This window comes from Dasypus novemcinctus (genome assembly GCF_030445035.2).
Source record: "Dasypus novemcinctus isolate mDasNov1 chromosome Y unlocalized genomic scaffold, mDasNov1.1.hap2 SUPER_Y_unloc_1, whole genome shotgun sequence".
Taxonomy (NCBI): Eukaryota; Metazoa; Chordata; class Mammalia; order Cingulata; family Dasypodidae; genus Dasypus; species Dasypus novemcinctus.
Window position 1 is genome coordinate 4,660,714 of NW_027261977.1, and position 14,261 is coordinate 4,674,974.

General features: G+C 38.0%; 1 pseudogene; it reads right to left on the reverse strand.

Annotated features, from left to right (window-relative positions):
* Positions 1 to 573: 573 nt before the first annotated feature.
* Positions 574 to 14,261, reverse strand: part of LOC139438581 (vomeronasal type-2 receptor 116-like) — a 70,729-nt pseudogene continuing 57,041 nt past the window's right edge.

Sequence of the window (14,261 nt, forward strand, 5' to 3'; positions counted from 1 at the left end):
GCTGTTGCTTTGCATGGGACTGTTCAGACTCAACAATATGTGCATGATTGGCATAAAAATGCTAGTGATTTGTGGCATAGCCAAAGCACATTGATGAACAGTTAAATAATTGGGTTAATGATTTAGAATTGGCTGTTTTGCATATTTGAGATCAATTGTATAATTTAAGCTTGTTAAGGGGATTGAAATGTGATTGGAATGAAAGCAACTTTACTCCTCTTGCCTATAATTCATCTGATATAGAATGGAGAAAAATTAAAAATCATTTGCTAGGCCATAAAAGTAATATCTCTCTGGAAATTGAATTACAGAGGACAATATTAGAAATGTCTCAAAATCAAATTCATGTAAACAATGATAAGGATATTTTCTCAGATATGACTTCATATATTACAAAATTTAACCCAATTAATTGGTGGAAATCACAGCATTTCCTGTCAGCTTTAGGAATATGGCTAATCATATTTGTTCTGTTGCTCATGATTTTCACCTGTGCCGGATAGTAGTTTGAAGAAAATTGCAAAGCTTAACAGCCATGGGACATGCAAATAATCTGGTGCTAGCAAAAGCACTTCAATAACTTCCCCTAGTTGAAGAGCTTGGCGGGTAGTCATTGATGGGTAAGACTCTCAGAGGAGGGCAACCTAAGACAGGCATGGTCACCTCGACTAAAACAAAAAGGGGGAAATGTTGGAAACTGAGGCATAGTGGTCTCACAAAGAGAGACATGCTGTTTCCATGGCTACACTTTTAACATAGGAATGCAGCAATTAAGACTTTCAAGTCAACAGGATAAAGCTGTCTGGGGCATGGAGAAATACGAGCAAACACACTTTGTAGCTTGAAAAGGATACTGAATCTTTGTACTCTGAGATATTTCTTTAATTTATGAGTATTGTTAATGTGTAGTTACACTGCTTGTTATCTCTATATATATCTCTGTAGAAAATAAAGTTGTCTGAGGAGTCATTACTTGCAGACTCCCTGATCCAAGCTCATTAGTTCTTTCTCTTTGTTTCCTCCCCCCTTTTCTTTTCTTTCATTCCCAATAACCTTTGGGTCCAAATCTCCAACATTTGTGTGGCTTTGTTAAAATATTAGGGTGCTTTTAGCTCCAGAATGAATTAGGCAATGTTCCCTCCACTTCTATTTTTTGAAAGAATTTAAGGAGGATTGGTGGTCATTCTTTCCTGAATGTTTGGTTCAATTCCACTATGAAGCCATCTGTTCCTGGGCTCTTCTTAGTTGAGAGGTTTTTGATGATTAATTCATTCTCCTTGGTTATGATTGGTAGTTGAGGTCACAACTTTCTTCTTTCATCAATGTAGACTAATTTTGTGTTTCTAGGAATTGGTCTGATTCATCTACGTTATCCATCTTTTTGGCATATAATTTTTCAAAACATCCTTTTTATGATACCCTTTATTTCTGTGGGGTCAGTGGTGATATTCCCTTCCTAGTTTCTTGTTTTATGTATTTGCATCTCTCTTTTGTTCTTTTTTAGTCAACCTAAGCATTTTTCAATTTTATTAATTTCTCAAGAACCAGATTTTGGTTTTGTTTTGTTATTTCTTTTTCATTTAGCTCTGCACTAATCTTTATTATTTCCTTCTTTCTACTTGCTTTGGGATTAGTCTGTTGTTCTTTTACTAATTCCTCCAGGTATGCAGTTAGGTCTTTGAGTGTAGTGCATTCTTCTTTTTAAATATAGGTTATATTTAATTTATGGTTATAAATTTCCATCTCAGACCTGCTTTTGTTGCATCACATTGATTTTGATGCATTGTATTGTCATTTTCATTATTATTTTCAAGGTAGTTACTGATTTTTTCCAAATTTCCTCCCTGACCCACTGATAGCATAAGAGTGTGTTGTTTAACTTCCATATCTTGGTGCCTAAACTGGTTCTCTGCCCTTTACTGATTTCCAGCTTCATTCCATTGTGGCCAGAGAAATTAATTTGTAAAATTTTAATCTTTCTAAATCCATTGAGAGTTCTGAGGCCTAGCCTGTGGTTTATCCTGGAGAATGAGCCATGTGCATTCAAGAATGTATATCCTGCTGTGTTTGGGTGTAATGTGCTGTATAGGTCTACCAGGTCTAGATCCTTGAATATATTATTCAAGGTTTGTTTTTTCTTTATTGATCTTCTGTTGAAATGTTCTGTCTAATGGTGACAATGGTGGACTACAATCTTCCACTATAATTGTAGAGCCATCTATTTCTCCACTTAGGTTTTCCAAAGTTTGCCTCATATTTTTGAGGTTCCCTGGGTAGGTGCATAAATGTTTATGATTGTTCTTTCTTCTTAATAACACTTAATATATAGTGTCCTTCTTTGTCTCACAGTAGTTTTACATTTAAAGCCTAGTTTACCCAGTATTATTATAGCTACCCTTGCCCTTTTATGGTTATTGTTTGCATGTAAAATTGCTTTCCAATCATTCATTTTCAACCCTCTTGCATCCCTGGGTCTATGCTGAGCTTCTTGTAGGTTGCATATAGACAGCTCATATTTCCTTATCCATTCTGCCTATTTTGTGTTTCTTGATTGGAGAGTTTAAGCCATTAAAAGATAATGATATTCCTGTCAAGGAGCTACTTATATTAGCCATATTTTCTTTAAGTTTATGTCATAAGCTGTTTTTATTTCTCCTTTTATCTCTTAGTTGTTCTTACTGATAATATTATTTTATACACTTTCCTCTAAGGCTCATGTCCTGTTTCTTTCCTTTCAAACTGCAGAATTTCCTTTAATATTTTTTGAAGTGCAGTTTTCTTGCTGATGAACTTCTGATTTCTATTTATCTGTTACTGTTTTTAATTCCCCCTCATTTTTCAGAAAAAAAAATATTTATTTATTTATTTATTTATTTATTTATTTATTTATTCCTCCTGTGCTGCTTGCATTCACTGTCTGCTCTCTGTTTCCATTCACTGCATATTCTTCTATATATCTGTGAATATTTTCAACTCTCACACATTTTTGAATGCCTGCTTTGATGGATAGAGAATTCTTGACTGGAATCATTTTTTAAAAAATCTCCTTAACTTGTCATGCCACTGTCTTCTTGCCTCTGTAGTTTCAGATGAGAAATCATCACTTAATCTTATTGATCTTCCCTTGTATATGATTGATCATTTTCTCTTGCTGCTTTCAGTATTCTCTCTTTGACTTGAAGATTAGACAATTTGACATAAATATATCTTGGTGTAGGCTTACTAGGATTTATATTGTTTTGGGTGTGCTTCCCTTCCTGAGCATGTACACCCATGTCCTTCAAAAGAGTCAGGAAAATTTCAGCCATAATTTCCTCCAACACTCCTTATATCCCCTTTTCCTTCTCTTCTCCCTCTGTTATACTTAAAATGTATATATTTGTGTGTTTCATGTTGTCATTAAAATCCCTAAGCCTATATTGGATTTTTTTCTTTTTATCTATCTGTTCTGCTTGATTTCAGATTTACTGTCTTCAGCATGACATCACTAGTTCTTTCTTTTGACTGTTCAAATCTGCTGTTATGTTCTTCCAGTGTATTTTTGAACTTGCATTGTGCCTTTCATCACCATTAGGTCTGTTATCATTTTATGTATGTTTGTAATTTCTTCAGTACATTTCCCCAGTATCTTCTAAAAAACCTTAATCTCTTCCTTCACTTCATTAAGTTGCTTCATGAAATTTGTTTGGATATCCCTGATTATTTTTTTTCACTTATTCTGTTCATTAGACTGGGCCATGTCTTCCTGTTTCTTAGTATGGCTTGTGCATGTTTTTGATGTCTAGGCATCTGTTTATCTTGATGGGCTTATTTGGGTGGTTGCCTTATTTTTCTAACCTAGGGTTTTATTTTGTTCTTTTTTATTGTGTGTGGCATAAAGTTCCTTTTGACTCTTGGTTCCTCTTACTCTATATCCTTGAATTTTTCTGTGCTCCTTAAAAAATATTAGAGCCAGAGAAAAGGAAAGAGATAGGAAGAGAAAAAGAATAATAGTAAAAATATCTTTTAAAAAGATGGAAGAGGAATTGTACAAGAGCTATGAAAATAAATAGTATGAATAAAAAATTGAAATATTGCAAAGCAATAAGAATGAAAAAGAAGGAATAGTAAAACTGAAGCAAGGAACAAAGTAGAGGAAAAAATAGAATGAATAGGACAATGATGAGAAGAGATGAAAAGAGGTAAAAAGAAAAAAGAGAATATTTAAAAAATGAAGGCTAAGAAAAAAGAGGTGGAATGAAAGGAAAACAAAAGATAGAAAACAAGATAGAAAACCAAGGAAAGAAAAGAAATAAAAATGTAGAAAATATGTTTAAAAACAGAAAGGAAACAAAGAAAGGGGAAGACAAACAAGAAACAAGACAACAACAAAAGAAACAAAACAAAACAAAAATTAAAAGCAACCTTCATTCCTAAGCCCCTAAGGAATATCTCAGGCTTCAGGTGCTCATCAATCAATCAGCCTTCAGCCTGCCCCTCACAGGTGATGTAACAAGTTTTAGTGAATAAAATAAAGGGAAAAATGTAGTTACCAATAAAAAATGAAAAATAACAGATCAAAGACAACCTAAAACCAAAAAAAAAAAAAATCTGCCTGTATGTTCCCTGTCATAAGGCACCACCTGGGTGTCTGATAACCAGGGGATCACTCTTTGGATCATTAATCTAAGGAGACCTGGGAATCAAACCAAGGACCTCATATGCACAAAACAGGAATTTTTACACTGAGCTACTCTTTCTTCACAGTTCAAGGAGTCTTCTGTAAGTGTATCTGACTCTTCCTTCCTCTGTTCCCTCAGGCAATTTAGACTTCAGTTTGCCAAGCTGGGCTATTTAAGCACCTGTCTCTGCCCCCTCTCTACCTTAATTCCTCTTTCTCCCAAGGTCTTCTGGGTGTGATAGCCTACCTGATCAGATCTCCCCTCCCCACTACCCAAGATTGCCCCAGTGTCAGTTGGGGTACACTCCAATATTCAAATGGGGTTCAACTGGCCAAACTCACTAAAAAGAAACCACTCTCCACACTTTGCCAGGACACCTTCCCCTTCCAGGCAATGCTCCCTCTCATTCAGTTGGTTGCAGTGAATCAGGGGCTTTACTGAGGCTATTAGCCTTGAGAGTGGTGTATATTTGCCATCTCCAGCCATGGGGGTAACTCATGGTTTTCCTTTGGTTCCATTATCTCCCTCCTGGATGATGCATAGCACTTTCCAATTCTATCTATCTCCAAAACAGCTCTTTCCAATAGGTTTTTCCATTTCTCTGTTCTTTTTTTGTAAAAGAGCTGGACTCTGCCTACCTTCTTATGCCACTTTTCAGTATGTATTCAAGATACACTATTAATATGCAAAAATCCATATTAATAAAAATGGGAAAATTATATTCATAATAGCAACTAAAAGAATCAAATATTTAGGTATAAACTTATCCAAGGACATAAAGGACCTGTATTTAGAAAACTAAAGAACATTGCTCAAAGAAACTGAATAAGACTGAAAGAAATGGAGGGACATTCCATCTTCATGGAATGGAAGATTAAATATTATTAAGATGTTAATTCTGCTCAGATTGATTTACAGATTCAACACAATCCCAATACAAGTCCCAACAGCCTTTTTTGCAGAAATGGTAAAGCCAATTATCCAATTTATTTGGAAGGGCCAGTAGTCCCAAATAGTCAAATATGTTTTAAAAATAGGAAGAAAGAATTTTGAAGACTCTTACTTCCTGACTTTAAATCATATTACGTAGCTACAGTGGTATAAACAACATAGTCCTGGCATAATGACTGACTGACCAATGGAACCAAATTAAGAACTCAGAAATGACTCTCACACCCTATACAAAAATTAATTAAAAATGTATCATGGACCTAAATATAAAAGTGATAACCATAAAACTCTTAGAAGGTGTGGGAAAATATCTTCAGAATCTTGAGGTGGGCAGTAGTTTCTTAGCTCTTACACCCAGGGCTCAAGCAATGAGGTAAGGAATGAAAAAATGGCATCTCCTCTGAGTTGAACACTTTTACACCTCAAAGAACTTTGTAAAGGGGTTAAGGCATAGCTGACCTAATTTGAGAAAATGTTTGACAATCACATGTCTGATGGGGGTTTGGTGTCCATTATATATAAAGAAGTCAATTTTTATTTTTGTAATTTATTATTATTATTTTTTAGTTTTCTTACTCTTTGTTTATTTAATAGTTTTGTTTTTTGGAAGTATTGGATTGCAGAAGGGTCACAACTCTGGCAGAGGATCACTGTTGCAGGGTGTCAGTGATGGAGGGATGTGTGGGGAGTGGTAAACCTGAGTCATGTCTCTATTGAATATAAATATGTTCAGGTTGTCATGGGGCATTTTCTTAGGAGGTGGGGACCTATGCAATAACCAAAAGAATACTGAATTCCCCTTCTTGGGAAATCTGCTAAATTCTCTAATAGACCAGGAAGAATACCCCTGGAACATGGGCAGGGCCTAGCATTGGAGGACAGACATTGGAGGACACCAGAACCTTGATATTGATGATTGTTCTTATGAACCTTTTCTATTGAAATTGAAACTTAGTCTAGTATTATATATTGCCTAAAAGTTACCTCCTGAAGCCCTCTTGTTGCTCAAATGTGGCCTTTTTTCTAAGTCAAATTTGGCATATAAATATGCTACATTCCCCCTAGTGTGGACATGACCCCCAGGTATGAACCACCCTAGCACCAAGGGATTATTACCAAGCACAGACTAGTTGAGAATTTGAAAAACAGACCTTGACCAAAAGGAGTTAATATCAAATATGAATGAGTTATTTGTACTTAATATTAAATACAAATGAAGTTAATTCTGGAGTTTATCCTTATGTTTATACCAGCATGTCAGTAGGATCTCAATGACTGCCACATTAAATGGTACCTCAAACAGTGGGGCTCCTGAGGGCTCTAGAGACATCTAAACAGTATAGGAACAGCAGAAAATCTCAGGAATTTGGCTTTCCTTTGGAATATATGCTCCCCAATGTGACAGTGTAATACTCAATTATACTTTCCCTATACATGGCTCTTCTGCCCTTCATTTGAACCTATTATTAGCTGTATATTTGCTAATTATATGTCCCAAAGACTTAAATCTTTAGTCTATTCATATGCAATTTGAGCCTTGAATCTCAACAAAGTTGTACCATCTATACACCAGTTCTTTGAACTTACCAGGACAACTAATAAAAGGATGATAATGAACAATGACAATCCTAGGAATCTGAAAGTATCTGAAACTGCAAGTAATATAGTTACACCTATCAGACACATGGAATTTAATCCCCCTCCAAATCAGAGGCAAGGTGGGCATCACTATCCCAAAGTCCTCAAGATTGTGAATGAACAAACATAAGTTTGTGAAAGAAAATATGTACTAAAGTAGACTTATTATTGTTCAATTAATGGATGAACTTGCATCATTGATATAAAGGTGGTGGTCATTATCAGTTCTGAGGGGAGGGAGAGGGTAGAATAAGTGCAAAATTGGGCATTTTTGGGATGTTGGAATTGTCTTGATGACACTGCAATGATGGAAATAGGCCATTATACATTTTGTCAAAACTCTTCAGGCAAAAAGATTTTCAGCACAAAGTTAAACTATAATGTAAACTATAGTCCTTGGTTGGCACAATACTTCAATATATATTCATCAACTGTAACAAATGTACCACACTAAAGAAGATGGTGGTAATGTGGGAAAGTGGGGAAGAGGGAAGGGTTAGGGTATATGGGAATCCTCTATTATTTTTGACATAACATTTATGTAATCTAAAACTTCTTCTTACAAAAGGCAGTTTGGAAATAAAAAAGATATCATGCAGCTCAACAATAAAAAGACAAGCTACCCAATTAAAAAGTGGGCAAAATAGTTGTGGAGACAATTGTCCAGAGAAGAGATACAAGTGGTGAAGAGCCACATGAAAAAATGCTGAGCACCACTGTCAATTGGGGAAATACAGGTCAGAACCACAATGGAAAATCATTGCATACCTTTTACAGTGGCCACTATTAAAAAATTGGAAAACCGTAAGTGTTGGAGATGATGTGGAGAGATAGGAACACTTATTCACTATTGATGGGAATGTGGAATGGTGGAGCCACTGTGGAGGCCTCTTTGGCAGTTCCTATGACATTTGTATATAGAATTACTATGTGACCTGGCAATACCATTACAAGGTATATACCCCAAATAACTTAGAGCAGTGACATGATCAGACATTTGCACACCACTGTTCATAGCAGCATTTTTCATAAATGCCAAAGAATGAAGAAACACTGGTATCCATCAAATGAAAAATGGATTAAAAAATTGTGGTATATGCACAAGATGGAATATTATGCAGTGCTAAGAAGAAATGAAGTTATGAAGCATATGACAACAAGGATGAAAATGAAGGACCTTATGTTGAATGGGGAAAGCCAGAGAGAGAAAGACAAATACTTTATGATTGTGCTATTATGAAATAAAAATATTGTGTGAACTTATGGAGCTAAGAATGTAGGTCAGCTGAAAATAGAATGCATGTAAAGAATGGAAAGCTGAGGATTAATCTGTGCAAAATGGGAAAAACTTTGTAAATTTTTAAAAATGAATAACAATGGTAAAAACATACCATAGTGTTTTTAACTAGCAGATCTATTATACGATATGACAGTGGTTGAAAGGGTAAGTCTAAGGTCATGTATATTACTAGAAGGAAAGCTAAAAAATATAACATGGGACTATATAACATAGTGAAATTCTTGTAAAATATGAATATGGGTGTCATTGCATATATGTCTGTTTTCAAAAAATATAAATTCAAATAAACTAGTGTTGTGGGAAACTGACTTACCTATTTGTTGCTTCCTGTTATTGTAGATGATGTTGCAATTGCTTCCTGTTATTGTAAATGTTACCTTATCGTCAATGATGCAGTTGCTTCCTGTTTTGTAGATGTTGCAGTTACTTCCTTGTGACGGTTTGCTCGGTCGGTAGAGGTGGGGTCTGGCTGCAGACGAGGGGTCGGTCCCACTTGGGATGAGGGGTCAGTCCCGCTTGGGACGAGGGGTCGATCCCACTTGGGACGAGGGGTCGGTCCGGCAGCAGATGAGGGGTCGGTCTCACAGGGGTTGCGCGGTTCTGCTCACGGGGTCACCCGGTGAAGCTGGCGGCGAAGGGGTCACCTGGAGAAGCAGGCGATGAACTGGGGACAAGGGAGGCCAGGCCCTTGTTGGGGGCTCTCAGGACTGGAGGGCGCATGGCAGAAGAACTACCGCGGAGACAAGGTAAACACACAAGTCCACTTTATTGAGGGAGAGGCAACAGTTTTATAGGGGCTGGGGAAGGCTGATTGGTCGAAGCCACGCCCTGTTCTGATTGGTTGCCGGAGAAAGGTCAGTGGGCGGTACTGGATGGGGGAGGGGTGGTGATTAGGGATTGGCTGTCGCTGTTGCTGGGGGAAGGGGCAGGGTTTAGTGATTGGTGGCTGCTGTTGCTGGGGTAGAGGGCAGACTTGAGTTTCCCGCCCATGCCTGGCTGTTGCTGCTGTCGGGGGGGAGGGAAAGGGGCAGACTGGATTTTTCCGCCCACACCTGGCTGTTGCTGCTGTCGGGGGAGGGGAAAAGGGCAGACTGGAATTTTCTGCCCTGCGCATGCGCAGGGAGAAGAAGAAGAAGGGTGCCGCCCCACAGGCATTGTGTGGTGCCATCCAGGAGGAGGGGCGGCTGTGGAAGCATGGCTGCCAAGAAGGGGAGACCCGAGGGCACTCTGCGCCCATGCCGAGCTTCCTTCAGGGGTGGCGGTGGGCCCGACCAACCACCCTATTATGGGGGCAGTGGAATTAGGCCTACCGTGGCCGCTCCCCTCGCCAGGCCAGCAAACCACACTTCAGCCCGAGGGGTGACCGCACTTCCTGTTGTTGTTGATGATGTAGCAGATCTGATAGCAATCAGCTGATTGTTAGTTTCTAAATAAATAGATGTGGAAAGTATGATTGAGTCTTTCAGTTCCAGAAGCTGTGAGTCCCCTGCTCCCATCTTTACCTCCTCTCTTGTATCTCTCTCTCTGTCTTTTATTTCATAAAGTTATATGTTGCCTTCCCTTTGTGCAGACCTATTGTAAGCAGACAATGCAGCAACTGGTGCCCAACATGGGGCTCAAAGGGAAATTCAGCAACTGGCACCTGAACAGGGACCTGAAGGGAAGAAGGATTGCCTTGAGCAAAACTAAAGTTGGTGTGATGGCATAAAGCCTGAGTGATTTGGAAAGCCTTTGAAGTCCTCAAGGGTTTGCTTGTATTTCCACAGGATATGGAGAACATGCTGTGTGAGTGCCACAGGTGGATGGAGCCAGGCCATGGATCCCAAGAGATGACAAAATTTCCTGAGGAAGCCAGACCTCTGGTCATGCAAATGGAGAGACAGATGCTGGAAACTGCATGACTGGATCTCATTCTGAAGACTAGAATGGCTTCTCATCAAAGTGTCTACACTACAGAACTTGCTTAAGCATGGAATCATAAAGCAAGTGTGACTTAGGGACAGAAAGAGATAAAGAAAGAAATTGAGAGGAGGAAAACTGCAAAAGAATGTAGGATTATAAAAGAAACCAAGAAGAAAAGTTAACAAAAGGAATGTTAGAGGAAAGAAACAGAAAAGGCAGAAGACAGGGCAGCTTGAGTGCATATAAAATGTCAAGTTAAAATCAATGAAGAAATTCTAGGTTAGTAGATTTGGAACTGTTTTTGTGTTTGTCTGTGCCATGTCAGTGTGTGTGTTGTAATTGTTTCAGTATATGTTAAAAAGAAAAAGAGAAAGGCAGGTGCCCAGAGAAAGGCAAGTGCCAAGATAAGGGCAAATGTTCAGAGAAGGGTGAGTGTCCAGAGAAGCGCAGGCACCCAGAGAAGGGTGAGTGCCCAGAAAGAGAATGAGAAGGAAGAAAAAGAAAAAGAAAGAGAAAGAAAGAAAAAGGAAAAGAGAGAGAGAGAGAGAGAGAGAGAGAGAGAGAGAGAGAGAGAGAGAGAGAGAGAGAGAGAGAAAGGAAGGATAAAATGAAAGATGTAAAAGATAAGTGAATATTTAAAAAGGTTAAAAAAAGTTTGTGGGAATGCTAACTAAAATGCTATAAGGTGTATTTTGCCCTAAAATGAAACGATTAGTTTTGTAAAGTCAGGAAATGAAGATATGCGGGACAGAACTAGTATGCAGATAGCAAGTTGTAAAAGTATTGTGGCAGCATTCAATGAGTTAATGTGTTTTGTAAAAAGAAAATGAACATGAATAAATACCAAAAGTACAAAACCTGTGTGAAAAGTCAGCAATGGACTTTTGCAGTTCTTCCTCAAGTCTTTCTGCCCTGGCCTGATGGCAATCAATCAGGCTGCATAGAAGAAAACTGTGGCAGTGACCCTATTAAGAATCATCAGAGACATTGGTATCTTAAGGGCCTGGAATAGGTAAACAATTGGGACAAGCTGTAAGGTCCCTGCTACTCTATCACATTATTAAATGGTGTTTGGTTGGATAAGACAAAACTAAACTCTGTTGTAATTGATAAAGTACAATGTTTTCTTATGATTAATAGAATTTGTAATATTGTTGAAATACTAAAAATCTTTTATCCCTCACTAAGATGTGCTAATTAGGAAAGGCCTTTCATGGGAGCAGGAGGACCTTCGGCAGGCTGCTTTTAAAAATAGTAAGAGTGAGAAGGTGGATATTGACTTAGCCTGTGAATTAGATGTGACCCCAGGTCCAGTGAAGATGCTAAGAGCACTATACAAACTGGGAAAAATGAGGTCATTTTAAAATTGAGTACTGGCCTATATAGCTTTCCTGGTAGGAAATCTTAAGACCATGAGAAGTAAGTCTCTGCTAGTTGGAAGTCTGTATAATCTGCTGTAGTTATGGATATGTGTAAAATGCTGTTCTCTGATATGACACTGTTACTTAAATGATAAGCATGCAACCAGCCCTTCAGGGTATGAGGCAGTAAGAAATCACCTAATCTGCCTTCATTGCTTTATGAAAAAAAAAGGGGTTATATTGTGGGAAAATGGCTTATCTATTTGTTGCTTCCTGTTATTGTAGATGATGTTGCAATTGCTTTCTGTTTTGTAAATGTTACCTTATTGTAGATGTTGCAGTTGCTTCCTGTTATTGTAAATGTTGCAGTTGATTCCTGTTTTGTAGATGTTGTAGTTACTTCCTGTTAATTGTAGATGATGTTGCAGTTCTGACAGCAAACAGCTGATTGTTAGTTTTTAAATAAATACAATGTGGAAACTAGGGTTGAGCTTCTCAGTTCCAGAAGCTGTGAGTCCCCTGATCCCATCTTTACCTCCTCTCTTGTGTCTCTCTCTATCCTTTATTTCTTTATTTAAGGTTTCTTTCACCTTCCCTTCATGCAGACCTATTGTGAGCTGACTAAATGCAGCAAACTAGAGATACAGAAACAGAATAGCAGTAGGGGAAGGAAAGAGAGACAGAGGGGCAATGAATTTTTTACTTGCTTTTATTATTATTATTGCAATAATGAATATGGTCTAAAATGATTGAAATAATGAATACACAATTATGTGATTATATTGAATACTGCATACTGTATATGATGGAGCTATTTTTGCTTCATTAATATCTATAAATATAATTGATTAGTTAAAAAAATTCAGGCATTGAACTCATTAATGGGGCAAAATATTTTCTCCAAGGGGTGGGCTTAAAGAGAAACATAAAGGCAGTTTTTCTTCTTGAAATTTCATGGCAAGCCAGCAGATGGCCCTTGTTGGAAAACCTTTCTATGGATTTGTTTCTGTCATCCTCCACTTTCCTGTATTTCTGGTCTGGGCAGATCCCAGGTTCAAAGTGGGCTCTGCTGGCTGAATTCACTGAACAGAAGCCCTCTGACTCACTCTCCCTCTTCCCTTGTAACAAATGATGAGGAAGATGTCTGCTACCATTTCACTCAGCTCCTGTGAGCTAGGGTTTATAGTCAGGTTTGAGGGTGGGGATGGGTGCCCTTCCCAGTTGCCATGAGGATTTAGTAACTCATGGATTTTTTGGGGGAGGGTTTCATCTCTTTGTCCCTTGCATTCATAGGATTTGGACAGTACTGTCCTGGTTTGCTAACTCCTAAAGCATGTCCCTTGGACAGCATCTGGCCCTTTGTCCATTGTTTTTATGAGAGAGTTGAGTCCTGCCTGCCTACTCTGATGTCATCTTCCCAAAAGTCCTTCTCCCCTTGAGCTTTTGAACATTCTTCAATATTTAAGATTCAGCATGCTGACAACTATAGTTCAACTGGATTAATGATCATGATTGGGAGGGCATGAGGAGGCACACTTACTTGAAGCTTTTGGGAGACAAATTTTACAATATGGTTAAGTGTCATAGTTCTGAAAAGGAAAAATAAGAGTATAAGAGTGTAGGACCTGATTAAAAAGGATAACCATGAATGTTTTAGATGATAATTTTTTACAGTTGTCCAGAGGTCATTGACCAAGGGCTTGTGAAAACCATGAAGCCAGGAGACTTGAGTTTTAATTTTTCTTATGTTTAGTTCTATTTGTCCAGAGGCATTTGCCCATGAACAAAAAAAAAGACATTGCGTATAGTACAGACTCCTTATTCAGCTAGTAGAAAGTCTAGAGCCATCCAGTCATCTAGAATAACCCCTGCTAAGAATTCTAGGGAGAATTGAATTTGCTCTAATATATCTGTAGTAGCTACAGCTACATGTTCTGTTTGGGAAGGCAAGTGCCAAAGCAGTTAATAGTATTTCTTTGATTGTGTGATATGACTGATAACATTTGAAAGCCCAATATAAGGGTTCATTGGCTTTTCCTTTAAGGAAACATACAAAGGTTTAGCTGTAACATACTTAAAGGAAACATGCTTAAAGGGAACATACAAAGGTTTAGCTGTAAGTCCAAAATTGTGGCTCCAGATATTGCAGAACACAGCCATTCTCATTAAACACCAGTGCTGTTTCCTGGTTCTTGGCACATCTATGCTAACCAATGACTCTCTTCTATCTTGTAAAACATTTCTTTGCCATTCTGATCATTCAAATCCTACATATCTTACAAGGGGCTGAAGATTTGGTCCTTTTTCTTGGAAACCTTTGATCATTGTTCTGCTAGAAGTTCAGAGTTGGGATGGTATTTTATCTGAATCTTCCTTTGGTATTACTGGTGGTTAAGATGCTATCTATGTATTGTAGTATAATATTACTCCTCCTTATAGTTGTAATTC